The sequence below is a fragment of the Tursiops truncatus genome, chromosome 9 (assembly GCF_011762595.2).
Source record: "Tursiops truncatus isolate mTurTru1 chromosome 9, mTurTru1.mat.Y, whole genome shotgun sequence".
NCBI classification, from domain to species: domain Eukaryota; kingdom Metazoa; phylum Chordata; class Mammalia; order Artiodactyla; family Delphinidae; genus Tursiops; species Tursiops truncatus.
In genome coordinates, this window is record NC_047042.1 from 90,278,448 (window position 1) to 90,299,627 (window position 21,180).

Genomic DNA, 21,180 nt, shown 5'->3' on the forward strand with positions numbered 1-21,180 from the left:
TTCCATTTGCATGGAATATCTTTTTCCATCCCCTCACTTTCAGTCTGTATGTGTCTCAAGGTCTGAAGTGGGTCTCTGGTATACAGCATATATATGGGTCTTGTTTCTGTATCCATTCAGCCAGTCTGTGTCTTTTGGTGGGAGCATTTAATCCATTTACATTTAAGGTAGTTATCAATATGTATGTTCCTATTCCCATTTTCTTAATTGTTTTGGGTTTGTTATTGTAGGTCTTTTCCTTCTCTTGTGTTTCTTGCCTAGAGAAGATCCTTTAGCATTTGTTGGTGCTGAACTCTCTCAGCTTTTCCTTGTCTGTAAAGATTTTAATTTCTCCATCAAATCTGAATGAGATCCTTGCTGGGTAGAGTAATCTTGGTTGTAGGTTTTTCTCCTTCATCACTTGAAATATGTCCTGCCAGTCCCTTCTGGCTTGCAGAGTTTCTGCTCAAATATCAGCTGTTAACCTTATGGGGATTCCTTTGTGTGTTATTTGTTGTTTTTCCCTTGCTGCTTTTAATATGTTTCCTTTGTATTTAATTTTTGACAGTTTGATTAATATGTGTCTTGGCGTGTTTCTCCTTGGATTTATCCTGTATGGGACTCTCTGTGCTTCCTGGACTTGATTAACTATTTGCTTTCCCATATTAGGGAAGTTTTCAACTATAATCTCTTCAAATATTTTCTCACTCCCTTTCTTTTTCTCTTCTTCTTCTGGAACCCCTATAATTTGAATGTTGGTGCGTTTAATGTTGTCCCAGAGGTCTCTGAGACTGTCCTCAGTTCTTTTCATTCTTTTTTTTTTATTCTGCTCTGCAGTAGTTATTTCCACTATTTTATCTTCCAGGTCACTTATCTGTTCTTCTGCCTCAGTTATTCTGCTATTGATCCCTTCTAGAGTATTTTTAATTTCATTTATTGTGTTGTTCATCGTTGCTTGTTTCATCTTTAGTTCTTCTAGGTCCTTATTAAATGTTTCTTGCATTTTCTCTATTCTATTTCCAAGATTTTGGATCATGTTTACTATCATTATTCTGAATTCTTTTTCAGGTAGACTGCCTATTTCCTCTTCATTTGTTAGGTCTGGTGGGTTTTTATCTTGCTCCTTCATCTGCTGTGTGTTTTTCTGTCTTCTCATTTTGCTTATCTTACTGTGTTTGAGGTCTCCTTTTTGCAGGCTGCAGGTTCATGGTGTCTGTCCCCAGTGGCTAAGGTTGGTTCAGTGGGTTGTGTAGGCTTCGTGGTGGAGGGGACTAGTGCCTGCGTTCTGGTGGATGAGGCTGGATCTTGTCTTTCTGGTGGGCAGGTCCACGTCTGGTGGTGTGTTTTGGGGTGTCTGTGGACTTATTGTGATTTTAGGCAGCCTCTCTGCTAATGGATGGAGTTGTGTTCCTGTCTTGCTAGTTATTTGGCATAGGGTGTCCAGCACTGTAGCTTGCTGGTCGTTGAGTGAAGCTGGGTGTTGGTGTTGAGATGGAGATCTGTGGGAGATTTTCGCCATTTGATATTATGTGGAGCTGGGAGGTCTCTTGTGGACCAGTGTCCTGAAGTTGGCTCTCCCACCTCAGAGGTACAGCAGTGAGTCCTGGCTGCAGCACCAAGAGCCTTTCATCCACACGGCTCAGAATAAAAGGGAGGAAAAGTAGAAAGAAAGAAAGAGGATAAAAGAAAATAAAGTAAGATAAAATAAAATAAAGTTATTAAAATAAAAAATAATTATTAAGAAAAACATTTTTTAAAGTAAAAAAAAAAAAAAAAGAAAACAGACGGATAGAACCCTAGGACAAATGGTGAAAGCAAAGCTGTACAGACAAAATCTCACACAGAAGCATACACATACACACTCACAAAAAGAGGAAAAGGGGAAAAAATAATAAATCTTGCTCTCAAAGTCCACCTCCTCAATTTGGGGTGATTCGTTGTCTATTCAGGTATTTCACAGATGCAGGTACATCAAGTTGATTGTGGAGATTTAATCCGCTGCTCCTGAGGCTGCTGGGAGAGATTTCCCTTTCTCTTCTTTGTACGCACAGCTCCCAGAGCTCAGCTTTGGATTTGGCCCCGCCTCTGCATGTAGGTCACGGGAGGGCATCTGTTCTTCGCTCAGACAGGACAGGGTTAAAGGAGCTGCTGACTGGGGGGCTCTGGCTTACTCAGGCCAGGGGGAGGGAGGGGTACCGAGTACGGGGGGAGCCTGCGGCGGCAGAGACCGGCGTGACGTTGCACCAGCCTGAGGCGCGCCGTGCATTCTCCCGGGTAAGTTGTCCCTGGATCCTGGGACCCTGGAAGTGGCGGGCTGCACAGCCTCCCGGGAGGGGCGGTGTGGATAGTGACCTGTGCTCGCACACAGGCTTCTTGGTGGCGGCAGCAGCAGCCTTAGCGTCTCATGCCCGTCTCTGGGGTCCACGCTTTTAGCCGCGGCTCGCGCCCGTCTCTGGAGCTCCTTTAAGCAGAGCTCTTAATCCCCTCTCCTCGCGCACCAGGAAACAAAGAGGCAAGAAAAAGTCTCTTGCCTCTTCGGCAGGTCCAGACTTTTCCCCAGACTCCCTCCTGGCTAGCTGTGGTGCACTAACCACCTGGAGGCTGCGTTCACGCCGCCAACCCCAGTCCTCTCCCTGCGCTCCAACCGAAGCCCGAGCCTCAGCTCCCAGCCCCGCCCGCCCCGGCAGGTGAGCAGACAAGCCTCGGGCTGGTGAGTGCCAGTCGGCACCGATCCTCTGCTCTGGAATCTCTCCACTTTGCCACCCGCACCTCTGTTGCTATGCTCTCCTCCGTGGCTCCGAAGCTTCCCCCTCTGCCACCCGCAGTCTCTGCCCACGAAGGGGCTTCCTAGTGTGTGGAAACCTTTCCTCCTTCACTGCTCCCTCCCACTGGTGCAGGTCCCGTCCCTATTCTTTTGACTCTGTTTATTCTTTTTTCTTTTGCCCTACCCAGGTACATGGGGAGTTTCTTGCCCTTTGGGAGGTCTGAGATCTTCTGCCAGCGTTCAGTAGATGTTCTGTAGGTGTTGTTCCACGTGTAGATGTATTTCTGATGTATCTGTGGGGAGGAAGGTGATCTCCGCGTCTCACTCTTCCACCATCTTCCCCCTCTCCAGGACATGAAAAATTTAAACAAAAAATTTTCTCTGCTCTTTGACCTCCACTCTCTCCTCTACTGTGCATTGTGTATCTGCATTAGGCATTGACCGAACCTCCCCCAACAGCAGAAATACCTGTTCAATCATAAAGAGCAGCATTCTCCTAGCATCAATAAGACAACTCCTTAAAAGATAACACTTCTGATCTTGTAAGGGGCCACCATGACACACCACTCTGTACTTGCACATCTGGATTGTGTAAACTGTTAATAATGTCATTCAATGTACAGCCCTCTGTCTGAAAAAACTAATATAACTGTGCTTTGACTTCTAATGGGCGGAACAGTTCTTGGAGCTGTCTAAGGGGCTGTTCCTGAGTTATAATCCTCAATTTGGCTCAGATAAAATTTTCCATTTCTTTCTTAGATCAACTGATTAATTTTTCATTGACATGTTCTTAACCCTTCCATGTGTAGATAAATTTTAGGATCAGATTGTCAGTATATAAACACATTGCATTGAGTCTATAGGTCAATTTGGGGAAAATTGAAGTTTTTACAGTACTAAGCATTTTAGGTCATGAACGACACATCCCCTCATTCAAATAGGTTTCTTTAATTTCCCTCAATAAAGTTTTATAATTGTCCCCATGCACTTCCTGCATATCTTTTGTTAGATTTATTCCTAGGCTCATGATATTTTCTGATGCTTTTATATTAAAGGGTATCCTTTTTCAAATTTTATTTTCTGATTTTTGCTGTTATATAGAAATATTCGATATTAATAAGCCCTGTTATTGGCCCTAATATTTTTTCTACAGATTAAAATTTTTTTCCATATACACAATCAGATTATCTCCAAATAATAATAGTATGTTATCTTCTCCTATCCTTATGCCTTTACTTATCTTTATTGCTCCTTTTACTGGCTAGAACTGTTAGTATTTAATGAAAGTACTCCTATTATGCTTCTTTGTTTTGTCTTGATTTCAAAGGGAAAGCATTCAATATTTAATTATTAAATATAATTGCAGTGGGGGTTTTTATAGATATGTTTCTTTTTCAGAATAAGGAAGCTCTGGTTTGGTGTCTTTACACTGAAATATTGTTTCATTTTAGCATATTAGTCTATATTGATTGAGAAGATCATGATTTTTCTCTTTGAACTTATTAATATGATGAATTACATCAATTAATTTTCTAATTAATTCTTGGGGTAATACCCAACATATGATTTATGTATTGCTGGATTTGATGTAATATTTTGTTTAGACTGCTTGAATATATTATCAAAATAAGATTTGTGTTTCTGGTTCCAGAACAAGATGGTGTAGATTCACTTTTCCCTGCTCTTCTTCTCTAAATACAATGAAATACCTGGAAAATTTTCAACAGACAATGATAAAGAGCACTCTGAAAGCTGTGCGGAAGGTGGACTGTGTAAGGACCTGAGGACTTGAGGAATGACAACATGGTAAATGCACTGGGTTGTTTGTTTACTTTTTTAGTCTCCCATATACCCCAGACTAGGCACCTAAAACCTAAACGAGAGACCTATACAGAGTTACCAACAGGCATTGACTAAAATAGAAAAGCCCCAAAGGACTAGGAAAGGGCAAGCCCAGCAGAGACCTAGTGAGGAGCCTAACCCCTGCTCCAGCACTGGTGGGTTGTCACTCAGCCATGCCAGCCCCAGCCATGCCACAGTCAGACACTAGTACGTGGCTCAGTCTGTTTACAGAAGCAGCAGCAGCAGCAGCAAAGCCCTGACAGGCCGGCACACCATTCTCCATGAGCAACACAGGGAGTCAGATTAGCCTGCAGCAGCAATTCCACCCAAGTACCAGGCCATCCTGAAACTGCAAAACTCATCTCAGGATTCAGTGAAGCTCAGGTTCTTTATGTCTCAGCACAGAAGGAATTCAGCAAGAGGCAAAGTGACAGGTAAGTAGTAGATTTATTACTATAGGATGCTTATGAAGGATACCAGTGGGCAGGCAAGAAGGCTCTGCCCCAAGAACTAAGTGGGCTACGTTTTTATAATCAAAGGAAAAGCTGGGAGGGAGAGAAGACCACCTTCTTCCTCTTCCCTTGTAAAGGTGTTACAGGAAAATGGGGAGCGAGAGGATGGTCATGTCCCAGGTCTGGGATGGGCTGCCAAGTGAGGGTCCTTGGCTTTGCGCAGGAAAGAATTCAAGAGCAAGCCATAGTAAAATGAAAGCAGAGGTACACATTCCACAGGCACAAGACATATGTAGAACACATCCTCTTGCTTACTGTGAACACTTAAACATTTTCCCATCTTAGATCTTCTCACCAATTTCATTTGCAAGTTTTTTAAGTGCTTAGAATATAGTTTGGGTGAGGTTTTAAAACTCATTTTAGATCAACAATATTCTCTCTTATAATCTCTTTACCCATCTTCAATTTCCCTTTTCTCCTACCATTTTAAATCCACATTCTTTGTAGCAAACAGAAGTAAAACGGGATTTGAATTCAAATTTCTTTTTGTCATCTTCCAACTTTGTGTCATAGACCTCCAAAAGAGGCTTATTTCTTTCTTAATAGTGAAATTTTTCTTTGCTTATCTTAGCATTTGGGACAAACCTTCAGATATCTCCAGGCCTTAAATATTTTTAGAAGAAAGAATTTGATTTTTCAGGCAGAGAAGTGGGGTCTATGTGTAGAACTGGTAGCAGATATAACAGGAAAAGAGACAAACTATGATAGACTAAAAGAGAGAATAGATAAGAAAGCTAAAATCAAGTTAATGTGCCCTTCTTAGACCTGTTGTTACTGAATGCAAGTTCATGTGAAACCGTGCAAAACCCAAATTAGGACTCGAACCCACGGTCTTTTAATTGAGATCACACACCTGGTCTCAGGACTTAATGAAGCTCAGGTTCTTGATGTCTCATCGCAGAAAGGATTCAGTGAGAGACAAAGTGATAGGTAAGAAGTGGATTTATTTAGAGAGAAAGACACTCCACAGATAAAGTGTGGGCCATCTCAGAAGGCGAGAGCCCCCAAAATATGGTGGTTAGTTTTTATGGGCTGGGTAATTTCATAGGCTAATGAGCAGGAGGATTATTCCAATTATTTTGGGGAAGGGGCAGGGATTTCCAGGAATTGGGCTACTGTCCAATTTTTGATCTTTGATTGTTGGCCTCAGAACTGTCATGGTGCTGGTGGGTGTGTCACTTAGCACTGCTAATATATTACAATAAGTGTATAATGAGACTCACTGGAAGTCAGATCTTCTGCCATCTTAGACCTAGGTTGTTCTAACCAGTTTTTGTCATGTCCTATGGCTATGCCATTCTTCTAAAAGTTGTGCCCTGCTCCTTTCCCTCCTGTTTCAGTGGGACATATGGACTGGTGTCTCCACTCTCCTTGGTCTTTCCCGAATTCTTCCAGTTGTTGGTAGCTTGTTAGTTCCATGTTCTTTACCAAGACCTCCTGTTGTAAGATAACTCATGCAAGTGGTTCTTATCTTGCCTGCCCAGGGATGGCAGTTTCAGTCAGGGGTTCCCCTAACATAAGCACCATGCACATTCTCATAAACTTGTTTTTTTTCTTTATTGATCTGTCTTTGGCCAGTCTAATTTACAGGGCCACAGCTAGAGAACCTAACATGGTTGGAAGAACAATACTTTTTTCCCTCTCCCACATCTCTCTCTATCTACTGCAGCAGCTCTGGCTGTGGCTTCATTTCCTCTGGGTCTCCAAGACTGGCTACTATGGTTTCAGCTTCTGTAGCCTGACCCTAGTCCATAGAAAAATTAGAAAAACATTCACCAGATGATCGTTAAAAACGGTAAGACAGATTTATTCAAACTACTGCAGTAGGGAGAGGGACCTTGATATAGAACTGAGCTCACCTCTGGATACAGCAAAGACTGGGGATTTATAGCCAAAAAGCAGAGTGAAAAGGTCAGTGAATGGAAAAGTCCTAAGAGGAACTTGATTAGACATCAAGGGTAGGCGGAATTCTTGCTCAACTGGCCTAATAGAATTTTTGCTAAGAGCAGAACAAGGACTTAGATATCAGGATGAGGAATGAGGAATCTGATCAGTTATGAAGGGTGCAGGATTCTCACTAGACCAATTTAACAGGATTCTTACTAAAACTGGGCTTAGCAGACCAAAGACACAGAAGACCAAAGTGGAGGACTAGTCAAAAGGACAGTTCAAAGGAACTCATAACTGGACTCCAATAATATTGCCTTTGTTCCTTCAGCTGTGGAGGCATGGTTGCTTCATGCTCTTGCTAGTCTCTGAGTTGCCTCACCAGCCTTGGTTTTCTCCTCTTCCATCACATGTGTAATCAATTTCCTGCATTAAATTCCTTTTTTTTTTTTTTTTTTTTTTTTTTTTTTGCGGTACGCGGGCCTCTCACTGTTGTGGCCTCTCCCGTTGCGGAGCACAGGCTCCGGACGCGCAAGCTCAGCGGCCATGGCTCACGGGCCCAGCTGTTCCGCGGCATGCGGGATCCTCCCGGACCGGGGCACAAACCCCTGTCCCCTGCATCGGCAGGCGGAATCTCAACCGCTGCACCACCAGGGAAGCCCTAAATTCCTTTTATTTTGTTGTTGTTGTTACACTTGTTAATAAAGTTTAACATATATACAGAAAAGTACAAAATCCTAAGCATGATGAATTTTCACAAAGTGAAAACACATCCATGTAATCATCACCCAAATCAAGAATCATAAACATGATCAACATCCCAGAAAACCCGCACTTGTCCTATTGCAGTTACAACTCTGCTAAGGTTATCCTTCTAAGGCCATAAATTAGCTTTACCTATTTGTTATTTTATATAAATAGAAAAATACATTGTGTACTTTTTTTATGTCTGGCTTCTTGGCCCAACAATATAGCTGTAAGGTTTATCATTGTGTCTATTTGAAGTTTGTTCAGTCTGGTTGCCGTATAGTATAGCATTGTGTGACTGTATCAACTATCCATTCTCTGGGTCATGAATATTTGAGTAGTTTCCAGATTTGGGCTTGAATAATGCTACTATAAACAATATTGTACTTTTCATTTGGTGAACATACTATGCATTCCTCTTGAGTATGTATATCTCGGAGTGAAGCTGCTGAAATCACAGGTATGCTTCTGTGCAGTTTAGTATATTCTGCCAGTTTTACCAAAGTGACTGTATCAATTTACAGTCCCGTCAGCAGTGATGAGAGTTCCGATTGCTCCACATCCTCACCAATACTTGGTATTGCCTCCCTTTTTCATTTTAACCATTTTTATGTGTATGTAGTAGCATTGCACGATGATTTTAAATTTGCATGTCTCATAGCTAATGAAGTTGACCGCCTACTTAGGTTATTTCATTTCAATTTCAAAGTCTTATCTCATTTCTTCAATTTTAAATATACATCATAGTTCTTTTTTCTTGCTTGATTCATATACCTAAAATGTGGAGTAATAAATTTACTGTTGTGTTTTCCTTTTTCTCTCCCATTCCATTTCTACTACTTTTTTTTTTTTTTAAAGAAGATGTTGGGGGTAGGAGTTTATTAATTAATTAATTAATTTTTGGCTGTGTTGGGTCTTCGTTTCTGTGCGAGGGCTTTCTCTAGTTGTGGCGAGCAGGAGCCACTCTTCATTGCGGTGCGTGGGCCTCACACTGTCGCGGCCTCTCTTGTTGCGGAGCACAGGCTCCAGACGTGCAGCCTCAGTAGTTGTGGCTCACGGGCCTAGTTGCTCCGCGGCATGTGGGATCCTCCCAGACCAGGGCTCGAACCCGTGTCCCCTACATTAGCAGGCAGATTCTCAACCACTGTGCCACCAGTGAAGCCCCTCTACTACTTTTTAAAAATTAATTAATTTATTTATTTGGTTGTGCTGGGTCTTTAGTTGTGGCAGTTGGGCTCCTTAGTTGCAGCTCACAGCCTCCTCAGTTGCAGCAGGAGGGCTCCTTATTTGTGGCTCGTGGGCTCCTTAGTTGTGGCATTCAAATTCTTAGTTGAGGCATGCATGTGGGATCTAGTTCCCTGACCAGATATTGAACCCTGGCCCCCTACATTGGGAGTGTGGAGTCTTAACCACTGCACCACCAGGGAAGTCCCCCATTTCTACTGATATTAGTCAATTTTACCTTTCCTAGCATATCTGCTATTTTAATGCTTATAATTTTATTACTTGATTTGTCATCTTTAAATTGTATGCATTGACTCCTAGTGAACATAGATAAGCTAATCACTAAGTTTATACTACCTCAGAATTTCTACCCCCTCTTCCCCTCCTAATTTTTGGTAGTTATATTGTTTTCAGAATTTATATTATTTACATTCTTATCTGTAACTCTAGTCCTCATATTTCTTTCGGTTTCTGTTCTAGAGTTGAATATATTCAATGTTCCTTACCAGTCCATTTGTAATAGTTTCCTTTATCATATTTGGATGGTTCGAATTCATCCTCTGGAAGTTTCCTTAAGAAAGTTTGAGAGGGAATTTCCTGGAAGTCCAGTGGTTAGGACTGGGCACTTTCACTGCTGTGGCCTGGGTTCAATCCCTAGTCAGGGAACTAAGTAAGATCCTGCATGCCACATGACATAGCCAAAAAAAGAAAAAGAAAAAAAAGTTTGAGAGGCGTAACATTTCCTGAATTATTGCTTGTTAAACAATCTTCTGCTTTTATGTTTGAAAGACAACATAATTGGATTTTAAATCTTTGCTTTCCATGCTTTCTTTCCATGTTATCTTGAAGATGCCAAGCCAATAACTCCTTGAGTTGAATATTGACAACCCCAGGTCACTCTTCCACTGCAACCTCAGAGACGCACTACTCCCCACAAATATGATGGCTATGTGACTCTTTTTGCACTCTTACCTCTTCTGCACTCAGATCAGCCTGGTTCCAGGAAGGCTTCTACCGTTAGTCCTGTTGATCCCAGTTCCTTCACTCATTGCTGAAAACGAAGGATGCAGTGTTTGTACTTTAGAGTGGGCCTCTCACCATTAGGATGTGTTATTGCTGGAATATTCTGCCACCACTGGACTATTTTGAAATTTATTCTGCTTCTTTATTTCACTTTCTCTCCTGAGGCTTTTGCCAAACTCAGCTGATTTTGAAGGCTTTACACACATTTTTGGAGTATGCTGATTATGTATGTCTCATAGTTTCACTGAAAATGGAATTTACAGGGTTTGCTTTATTCTCCTGTTGCATTTGTTATTATTTTCAGGAGCAAAAGGGCAAGTATGTGACTTACATAACCATGTTTATACTGAAAGTCCAGAAATAGAGATTTTTGAAGGAAACTGAAGGTCAGGTTTCAAAATAAAGGAGTGAGGAAAAAGAAAATCTTAAGCTTCATCTTTCTGACAACATGTTTCATGACAATGTGGTCTATGAAAAGTTGAGACTAATATCTCCAGTAAAGTCAATGTGAGTTTTTTGGTGCCCTTGAAGTTTAGCTTTTGTGAAAAGATTATTTCAGGGGTCACTTCTGTTTTCAAATTCAGTATTTATTTTATTAAAGTTACAAATTCAAAAAATGAATTGTTTCTTAGACTTAAATTTGTAAATCTTATTATGCTATTTATAAATCCACAAATTTAAACAATTAAGGATTTTTTAAGCACTTAATATTGTAATCTTTTTTGGCTGTATTGGGTCTTCATTGCTGCACACGGGGCTTTTCTTGGTTGCGGTGAGCAGGGGATACTCTTCGTTGCGGTGCACATTGCAGATACTTCTCATTGCGGTGGCTTCTCTTGTTGCAGAGCACGGGCTCTAGGCATGCAGGCTTCAGTAGTTGTGGCACACGGGCTTAGTAGTTGTGGCACACGGGCTTAGTTGCTCTGTGGCATGTGGGATCTTTCCGGACCAGGGCTCGAACCCGTGTCCCCTGCATTGGCAGGCAGATTCTTAACCACTGCACCACCAGGTAAGCCCAATATTGTAATCATTTTAACTGCCTTTATACATTCAACATATTCCACTTTTTAAAAAAATATTTCAATTGTCTGATAAAAACAAGCTTTCCAAACACCCCTATAATTTATAAATCTAATATTGTAAATTTTTATGTATTTGGAATGACTCTTAAATCATATCAAATATACTAAGAAATTACTCAATCACACATTTTAAACTGTAATCCCAAAGCTGATATGCCAAATTACTCTCTAAAATGCCAAATAAGTTATTAAAACACTGCATACGCATATATAATTTCCAAACCTAAAACAAAAATATTCATTGTATTGGTTCAATTTACTTCATCCTCTCTGTATTTAATTTTAAATCTTCATGGGGTACGTTGGTACACACCAAGGCGATAGATTTGGTGTTATCTTAATGGCTGGCTGAGATTGTATATCAATCAGACATTTAATTGGAACATGAGATTCAGAGTTGCAAATCCTTGGGACAAGTTTTCCCACATTCTAGACTGCCATTTTGAGTCTTTTTCTATAGCCTCTAAGTCAGTAGGGACTCTTAAATGTATGTCATTTGGATGGGTAATCTTATAGCCCTGGCCCCAGCCTCACTTACTTACGTTACCTAATTACCAGGTCAGATTTGTCTATAGTTTCCACCAAGCTTGCCAAGTTAAACTTATTTAGATTCATCTAACCTAGTCTAATATTTTTTTCTGCTCTGAATGATTTTCATGTCCTTTCCATCTGGTAAGACAACATTTTTAGAAATATAAGACATTGGAATGAATGATGCGAATTTCTTATGTCTATGCCTGATTTTGTTTTCACAAACCTAACGATTTCACAAATTATAATGACATGAATTAAAAGTAACTAGGAGACTTCCCTGGCAGTCCAGTGGTTAAGACTCTGTGCTTCCAGTACAGGGGGGCGTGGGTTCAATCCCTGGTCAGGGAACTAAGATCCCACATGCCGTGCAGCGTGGCCAAAAAATTAAAAAAATAAAAATAAGCCCATGCTTGGTAATCAATTAGAGTTGTAGAAGGGAGAGGAAATTAGTTGAAGTTAAAGGGCAAACTTAGTTTCTATTTGTTATTATTAACCTGGAAATGGTCAAGTTAAAGGACAAACCTGTTGTATAAACGCTTGCCGTCTGTGCTGTGATTCCTAAGAGGTCCTTCTGGGAAATTTCAAGAGGGGAGACAAACTATTATTGGCCTTTTCTGAGATCAATAATATGATATGAAAACAGAAAGGTAGGGTTTTTATTTCCCATGATATGATGAAACATGTGCCTAATAGTAGAAGAAGGATAAGAAAGCTGCCATCTTACTGAAAGAAAATGAATATCTTCCAAATATGGCAGTGAAAGTGGATCCTCAATGTGGTTTGCTGCAGTTAGGACCTGAACTTCTACTCTGTCTCCAAGATTAACCCTCTGCTTGGCAACCTCTCCTTAGTTAGAGCTGCCAACCTCATGCAGCCGTGGCTCTAACACTCTGATCCATTTGGAACACATGGCCTTGCCCTTAATAGCCCACAACACTATTAAAAAGAGACGGAACATTTTATGCAAAACTAAAGGGCAAAGTATAACCAAATGGAATTTAAAAATGAAGTCAGTCACATATACCTAGATTATACTTAGTTGCTGTGGTTGTGGGACCCCGTACCTCCTCCAGCCCAAGGACCTGACTTCCCTGGATAATTGCACAGGAAATCCTACCCAGGCAGGGGAGGAAAATGTTGCCCCCAATGCATTCTATCTTATAAGCCACTTCAGGATAATTATCAGCTCGATAACACAATAACCCTGATACTAAATGCAGAAATACATATCTATAATACATGATGATGAGGGTGGATGTTTGCAAATTTCCTGCCTCCAAAAACCTGGTTTATAGAGAGGGGGAAAAAAAAAGGAGAGGTAGTCCCCTCAAAAAGTACTTGAAACTGGGATATTTTTCCTGGAGAAAAAAAGTATCAGGACAAACAAGATCTCTCTCAGTATATTGTATTTATTATTTTAGTGGAAAGAGTACAGGCTTTAAAGCAGATGAATGAAGGCTAGAATACACTTTTAGTTCCTACCAGTTATATCCTTAAATAAGGGAATTAAGCCATGTAAGCCTCGGTTTTCTCACTGATGAAATAAGATACACATCTCATGGGGTTTCTGTGAAAATTCTGTGAGATGACATAGCGTCTAGAAGAGTCTGACACATAGTAGGTATTCAACATGTGTTGGTCAATTTCATGTGTCAACTTGAAGAGTGCTTGGGATGAGATTAACCTTTAAATCAGTAAACTTTGAGTAAGCAGCTTGCCCTCCATAATGTAGATGGGCCTCATACAATCAGTTGAGGGCCTAATAGAATGAAAAGACTGGCCTCCCCAAGAAACAGGAAATTCTTCAGTAGATTGCCTTCAGACTGGAACTGCACCATGAGTTCTCCTGGGTGATCAGGCTGCCAGCCCACACGGCAGACTTGGACTTGTCAGCCTCCATAATCACAAGAGCCAATTCTTTCTTTCTCTATATATTCACATTATATTGATTCTGTTCCTCTGGAGAACCCTGACTAATATATAACAGTTATTAGTTTCCTCTTTTTCTTCAAATATTAAAAGAATTCTTTTGTGGTGCACAACTTCATAGGAAGATTTTAAAAGATTAATGTTGTAGTGACAGAGCAGACTTATAAACAGGTATGTCCAGTGGTAACCAATGCCTGAGAATTAACCACAATTACTCTGCCAAGTACAGCAAACCATCCCAGCTCCCTGGACAAGAGAGTGACCACACACACAATCTTCCAGATGCATAGGTTGGCAGGGGGACAGGGGCCACCACCTCTGCAAACTCTTCACTGCTTCTTTCCACCTCGCACAGTCATCTTCCTGGACCCTGAGCTCGGTTCTGGGGATTAATGAGATCTTAGCAATGACCGATGACCGTAGGCCAGGCTACCCCAGCTGTTGCAGATAACCTGAAGATTGTTCCATAGCTAATTTTGTAGCATGGATTATAGCTCATGTCTGGATAAACCTGGCTTTCATGCTTCAGCAATTCCGCTAATGAATAGCCTTGGTACATGTACAATTTAGCTTTCTGCAAATACTTTCCCCAAGATATCCTTGTTAAGTAACAGGCAGTGTAACATGAGCTGCATGTGCACTTTTCTTCCACAGCCTCTATAAATAATCTCTTCATAACCTCCATTGTTACCTCCTGGGCTGCACTGCAAAGCAATCCTCAGAGAAACAGAGATGGAAAAGACATCGTCCTTACCCTCAGGAAGGTCCTATTTAGTCAGTGGATGAGAAGCGAACTGAACAGCTAAAACCACGTGGTATGTGTTATAATAGTATTACCAAACCGAACTTGGGCCCGCTTGCCCGTGCACAGTAAAGCCAATCTAGTGACACCGGGTTGTGGTGAAGGAAAGTGGAATGTTTATTTAAGGCACCAGACTAGGAGTCCAGGGCAGCTCATGCTCAAAAAGCCCAAACTCCCCAGTGGGTTTCAGGGAGGCATCTTTAACAGCCAGGTGAAGGAGGGGAGTTGCAGAGTGTGTGATCAGTTTGTGCACAATTCTCTGATTGGTTGATGGTGAGGTAACAGGTCAGTGTCACAGGGGTTAACATTATCAATCCTCAGGCTCCAGTAGGTCTGGGAGCTATGTTCTTGTGGTCAACAAGTAGTTAACTTCTTCCATTTGGTGGGGGTTTTCACATCTGTAAAACAGCTCAGGAAATGTGCATCAGATACTATTATCTAGGTTCTTCAGAGAGGAGCTAAAGCAGAGGATATGGGGGAGGGATCTGTCCTGGAAAGGCCAAATAGGGTCCTGCTCAGTTACAATAGAGGTATCATCAGAGTACTGTAAGGAAACAGAAGAGGTTATGATTAATTGCAGATAAGTAGGAGATGGTCATTATCAAGGAGTGTTCATGGAAGTGATTAAATTTGACTAGGACTTGAAAGGTTGTCAGGGTTTTTATAAGAGAGCAGAGAAGAAAGCTTTCCAGGAAAATAGAATTACATGAGCAAATGCACAGGCTCAATGAGAGAACAAAGACACTCAAGAGAATGTGCCTTAAGCCGCGTAGCATAGGGAGATCAGCTCGGTGCTTTGTGACCACCTAAAGGGCTGGGATAGGGAGGATGGGAGAGAGGGAGACGCAAGAGGGAAGAGATATGGGAACATATGTATATGTATAACTGATCCACTTTGTTATAAAGCAGAAACTAACACACCATTGTAAAGCAATTATACTCCAATAAAGATGTTAAAAAAAAAAGAGAGAGAACGTGCCTTAAACTCATAAACTTTATTTTATTTATTTATTTATTGGCTGTGTCGGGTCTTAGTTGCAGCACATGGGGTCTTCCTTGCGGCACGAGGGATCTTTCACTGCAGTGTGCAGGCTTCTCTCTCATTGTGGTGTGCTGGTTTTTCTCTTCTCTAGTTGCGGCGCGTGGGCTCTATAGTTTGTGGCACGTGAGCTCTCCAGTTGAGGTGCGTGGGCTCAGTAGTTGTGGCGTGTGGGCTTAGTTGCCCCATGGCACGTGGGATCTTAGTTCCCTGACCAGGGATCAAATCCACGTCCCCTGCATTGGAAGGCAGAGTCTTTACCACTGGACCACTGGGGAAGTCCCGACTCATAAACTTCAAATTCTGTTTTACTTACAAACACCAAACCAGCAAACTGACATATCTGCATCACTCATCTTCATCATTTCCCTCTTATTGGCTATAGAGATAATAAAAGATTAACTCCAAGAAAATTAAGCATCTCTGGATTCAGTAAGTGGGGCAATACTAGATCTAAATTTGTGGAGAAACTTTTCACACTCAGGTCAGATTCTGAACTAGGTCTTTCTCCTGCATATCTTAAAGAATCATACATTAAATGAGCCTAAAGTTTGAGAAAACATGAGGATGAACAAAAGGGGGATTGTTACCCGAAGAGCAGGAGGGTTGCACATGTTAAACATGCCTGGTGCCACTTCCTAAATTGTGAAAACTTATTCTTCCATGAAATCCAGAATTCTTAAAAGCAGTACTTCGGATCTTGGGTGGAGATTGGTCTGAAAAAAAAGGCTGGGATGTGAAAGAAAGTCCTGGGAATCTTCCCAGGGAGTTAACTTTCTCCTGCAGAAAAATAAGGATCATCAAAGACTTTTAAACAGTAAAGTGGTCAGACCTGTGTTCCATAAAAATACCTGTGGCAACAGAACAGAAGATGAAGCAGAGTAGATTGTAACCACAGGCAACAAGAAAGAGTTATCCTCCTTTTCTCTTTGAGTCTTTGCAACTTTTTTATTTTTTGAATTTTTGATTTTTATTTTTTTATACAGCAGGTTTTTATTAGTTATTTTATACATATTAGTGTATACATGTCAATCCCAATCTCCCAATTCATCACACCACCAACCCCACCCCGCACCGCTTTCCCCTCTTGGTGTCCATACATTTGTTCTCTACATCTGTGTCTCTAGTTCTGCCCTACACACCAGTTCATCTGTACCATTTTTCTAGGTTCCACATATATGCGTTAATTTACGATATTTGTTTTTCTCTTTCTGACTTACTTCACTCTGTATGACAGTCTCTAGATCCATCAACGTATCTACAAATGACCCAATTTCGTTCCTTTTTATGGCTGAGTAATATTCCATTGTATATATGTACCACATCTTCTTTATCCATTCGTCTGTCCGTGGGCATTTAGGTTGCTTCCATGACCTGGCTATTGTAAATAGTGCTGCAATGAACTTGGGGCATGTGTCTTTTTGAATTATGGTTTTCTCTGGGCATATGCCCAGTAGTGGGATTACTGGGTCATATGGCAATTCTATTTTTAGTTTTTTAAGGAACCTTCGTGCTGTTCACCATAGTGGCTGTATCAGTTTACATTCCCACAAACAGTGCAAGAGGGTTCCCTTTTCTCCACACCCTCTACAGCATTTGTTGTTTGTAAATTTTCTGATGATGCCCATTCTAACTGGTGTGAGGTGATACCTCATTGTAGTTTTGATTTGCATTTCTCTAGTAATTAGTGATGTTGAGCAGCTTTTCATGTGCTTCTTGGCCATCTGTATGTCTTCTTTGGAGAAATCTCTATTTAGGTCTTCTGCCCATTTTGGATTGGGTTGTTTGTTTTTTTAATATTGAGCTGCATGAGCTGTTTATATATTTTGGAGATTAATCCTTTATCTGTTGATTTGTTTGCAAATATTTTCTCCCATTCTGAGGGTTGTCTTTTCATCTTGTTTATAGTTTCCTTTGCTTTGCAAAAGCTTTGAAGTTTCATTAGGTCCCCTTTGTTTATTTTTGTTTTTATTTCCATTACTCTAGGAGATGGATCAAAAAGGATCTTGCTGTGATTTATGTCAAAGGGTGTTCTTCCTATGTTTTCCTCTAAGAGTTTTATAGTATCCAGTCTTACATTTAGGTCTTTAATCCATTTTGAGTTCATTTTTGTGTATGGTGTTAGAGAGTGTTCTAATTTCTTTCTTTTACATGTAGCTGTCCAGTTTTTTCAGCACCACTTATTGAAGAGACTGTCTTTTCTCTATTGTATATCCTTGCCTCCTTTGTCATAGATTAGTTGACAATAGGTGCGTGGGTTTATCTCTGGGCTTTCTATCCTGTTCCATTGATCTATATTTCTGTTTTTGTGCCAGTACCATATTGTCTTGTTTACTGTAGCTTAGTAGTGTAGTCTGATGTCCAGGAGTCTGATTCCTCCAACTCCGTTTTTTTCCCTCAAGACTGCTTTGGCTATTTGGGGTCTTCTGTGTCTCCATACAAATTTTAAGATTTTTTGTTCTAGTTCTGTAAAAAATGCCATTGGTAATTTGATAAAGATTGCATTGACTCTGTAGATTACTTTGGGTAGTATATTCATTTCCACAATATTGATTCTTCCAATCCAAGAACATGATATATCTCTCCATCTGTTGGTATCATCTTTAATTTCTTTCATCAGTGTCTTATAGTTTTCTGCATACATGTCTTTTGTCTCCCTAGGTAGCTTTATTCCTAGGCATTTTATTCTTTTTGTTGCAATGGTAAATGGGAGTGTTTCCTTAATTTCTCTTTCAGATTTTTCATCATTGGAGTATAGGAATGCAAGAGATTTCTGTGCATTAATCTTGTATCCTGAAACTTTACCAAATTCATTGATTAGCTCCAGTAGTTTTCTGGTGGCATCTTTAGGATTCTCTATGTATAGTATCACGTCATCTGCAAACAGTGACAGTTTTACTTCTTCTTTTCCAATTTGTAGTCTTTTTATTTCTTTTTCTTCTCTGATTGCTGTGGCTAGGACTTCCAAAACTATGTTGAATAACAGTGGCGAGAGTGGACATCATTGTCTTGTACCTGATCTTAGAGGAAATGCTTTCAGTTTTTCACCATTGAGAATGATATTTGCTGTGGGTTTGTCATATATGGCCTTTATTATGTTGAGGTAGGTTCCCTCTATGCCCACTTTCTGGAGAGTTTTTATCATAAATGGGTGTTGAATTTTCTCAAAAGCTTTTTCTGCATCTAGTGAGATGATCATATGGTTTTTCTTCTTCAATTTGTTAATATGGTGTATCACATTGATTGATTTGCATATATTCAAGGATCCTTGCATCCCTGGGATAAATCCCACTTGATCATGGTGTATGATTCTTTTAATGTGTTGTTGGATTCTGTTTGCTAGTATTTTGTTGGGGATTTTTGCATCTATATTCATCAGTGATATTGGTCTGTAATTTTCTTTTTCTGTAGTATCTTTGTTTGGTTTGGGTATCAGCGTGATGGTGGCCTCATAGAATGAGTTTGGGAATGTTCCTTCCTCTGCAATTTTTTGGAAGAGTTTGAGAAGGATGGGTGTTAGCTCTTCTCTAAATGTTTGATAGAATTCATCTGTGAAGCCATCTGGTCCTGGACTTTTGTTTGTTGGAAGATTTTTAATCACAGTTTCAATTTCATTACTTGTGATTGGCCTGTTCCTATTTTCTATTTCTTCCTGGTTCAGTCTTAGAAGGTTATACCTTTCTACGAATTTGTCCATTTCTTCCAGGTTGTCCATTTTATTGGCATAGAGTTGCTTGTAGTAGTCTTTTAGGATGCTTTGTATTTCTGCAGTGTCTGTTGTTACTTCTCCTTTTTCATTTCTAATTTTATTGATTTGAGTCCTCTCCCTCTTTTTCTTGATGAGTCTGGCTAATGGTTTATCAATTTTGTTTATCTTCTCAAAGAACCAGCTTTTAGTTTTATTGATCTTGGCTATTGTTTTCTTTGTTTTGATTTCATTTATTTCTGCTCTGATCTTTATGATTTCTTTCCTTCCATGAGCTTTGGGTTTTGTTTGTTCTTCTTTCTCTAGTTCCTTTAAGTGTACAGTTAGATTGTTTATTGGAGTTTTTTCTTGTTTCTTGAAGTAGGCTTGTATTGCTATAAACTTCCCTCTTAGAACTGCTTTTGCTGCATCCCATAGGTTTTGCAATGTCGTGTTTTGGTTGTCATTTGTCTCTAGGTATTTTCTGATTTCCTCTTTGATTTCTTCAGTGATCTCTTGGTTATTTAGTAACGTATAGTTTAGCCTCCATGTGCTAGTTTTTCCGTTTTTTTCCCTGTAATTGATTTCTAATGTCATAGCGTTGTGGTCAGAAAAGATGCTTGAGGGCTTCCCTGGTGGTGCAGTGGTTGAGAGTCCGCCTGCCGATGCAGGGGACGCAGGTTCATGCCCCGGTCTGGGAAGATCCCACATGTCACGGAGCGGCTGGGCCCGTGAGCCATGGCCGCTGAGCCTGTGCGTCCGGAGCCTGTGCTCCGCAATGGGAGAGGCCACAGCAGTGAGAGGCCCGCGTACCGCAAAAAAAAAAAAAAAAAAAAAAGAAAAAAAAAAAAAGAAAAGATGCTTGATATGGCTTCAATTTTCTTAAACTTACTGAGGCTTGATTTATGACCCAAGATGTGATCTATCCTGGAGAATGTTCCATGTGCACTTGAGAAGGAAGTGTAATCTGCTTTTTTTGGATGAAATATCCTGTAAATATCAATTAACTCTATCTGGTCTTTGTTTTTTAATCCATTTCCCTTGTGGTAATTTCCACATATTTTGCTTTGATGTTCCATTCTGAAAGATATTAAGGTTTAGAGCAATGAACATAGTACAGGAATAAGGAGAATTGGGTTCTAGAACTGGCTCTGTTATCATTAAAATAGAACACAATCGAGTTGACGTGATTAAGAAGGTGAATATCATCTATTGAAAACCTGTTACAATACACTTTTATTCTGGCAAGAGCATTCAGATATTAGGAGATTCAGTTTCACTTATGCTGTACAATTTCATTCAACAGAAGGTTCCTGTTTCTAAAATGAAAGAGTATAAAGAGATCTAAAAATGTTATGAGACCAACTTGTCAATCATTTAATCAATGAGATAGAGTGTAGCAAGAATATGCATAGATATATTGCTATCATCTGCCAGATGTCTAATAAACACTTCCAATATATCAGGTACTATGCTAGGTACTTTATATGCTAAATACTCTTTCAATCCTCAAAATATGATATATGTATGGTTAGCTACACTTTATGGCTGTTGAAATTGAGATTCAGAGAGCTTACGTCACTCCTGAATTCACATAGTTAGGTAGTGGTGGAAGTGGTATTTGAATGACATATATCTGTCTCTTAGAGCACTTGCTCTTACCCACTATTACAGACTGCTTTCTTGGTTTCATCCTAAATGTATAATTTAGAGACCAAATTTCATAACTTATCAAGGAGGATTAACATAATATTTTGAGATATTTCAACAATTTAATGAGGCCAGTAATTTGGAGGGAAATGAATAATTTCTCACCTTAAAAATGATATAAGCAATTAGAGAGACAAGGTATTAATCATGTATTTTTAAGTGGAGAGAGTTAAACTTCTCTGAAACATTGCTATAATTAATTTTATTATGAAAAATATATGTGTGTTAAAGTGAATGAAACAACTGGATTTTATGAAAGAAACGTTGTAAATAGGAAACACATTTAGCAAATTGATGGGCTATTGGTCTTAAGTGAAGCTGTGGATATTTTTTTCTATCAGTGAACATTGTACAAAAATATACCTGAAAGGAGGTGGTCGCTCATAGAACCACTTTCCAGAATTATAAGGGAGAAGGGCTC

General features: G+C 40.0%; 1 long non-coding RNA gene across 5 annotated transcripts in view; it reads left to right on the forward strand.

Moving 5' to 3' along the window:
- The first annotated feature begins 4,446 nt into the window (after positions 1-4,446).
- LOC141279581 (uncharacterized) overlaps positions 4,447-21,180 on the forward strand; it is a 100,633-nt gene continuing 83,899 nt past the window's right edge. For 4 of the 5 annotated variants that reach the window (XR_012334097.1, XR_012334098.1, XR_012334094.1 and 1 more), the window contains exon 1: positions 4,758-5,019. This is a non-coding gene — a long non-coding RNA (uncharacterized lncRNA). Of the gene's footprint in view, positions 4,550-4,757; positions 5,020-21,180 lie in introns of those variants that run through there. The other variant, XR_012334095.1, reaches the window with a different exon arrangement.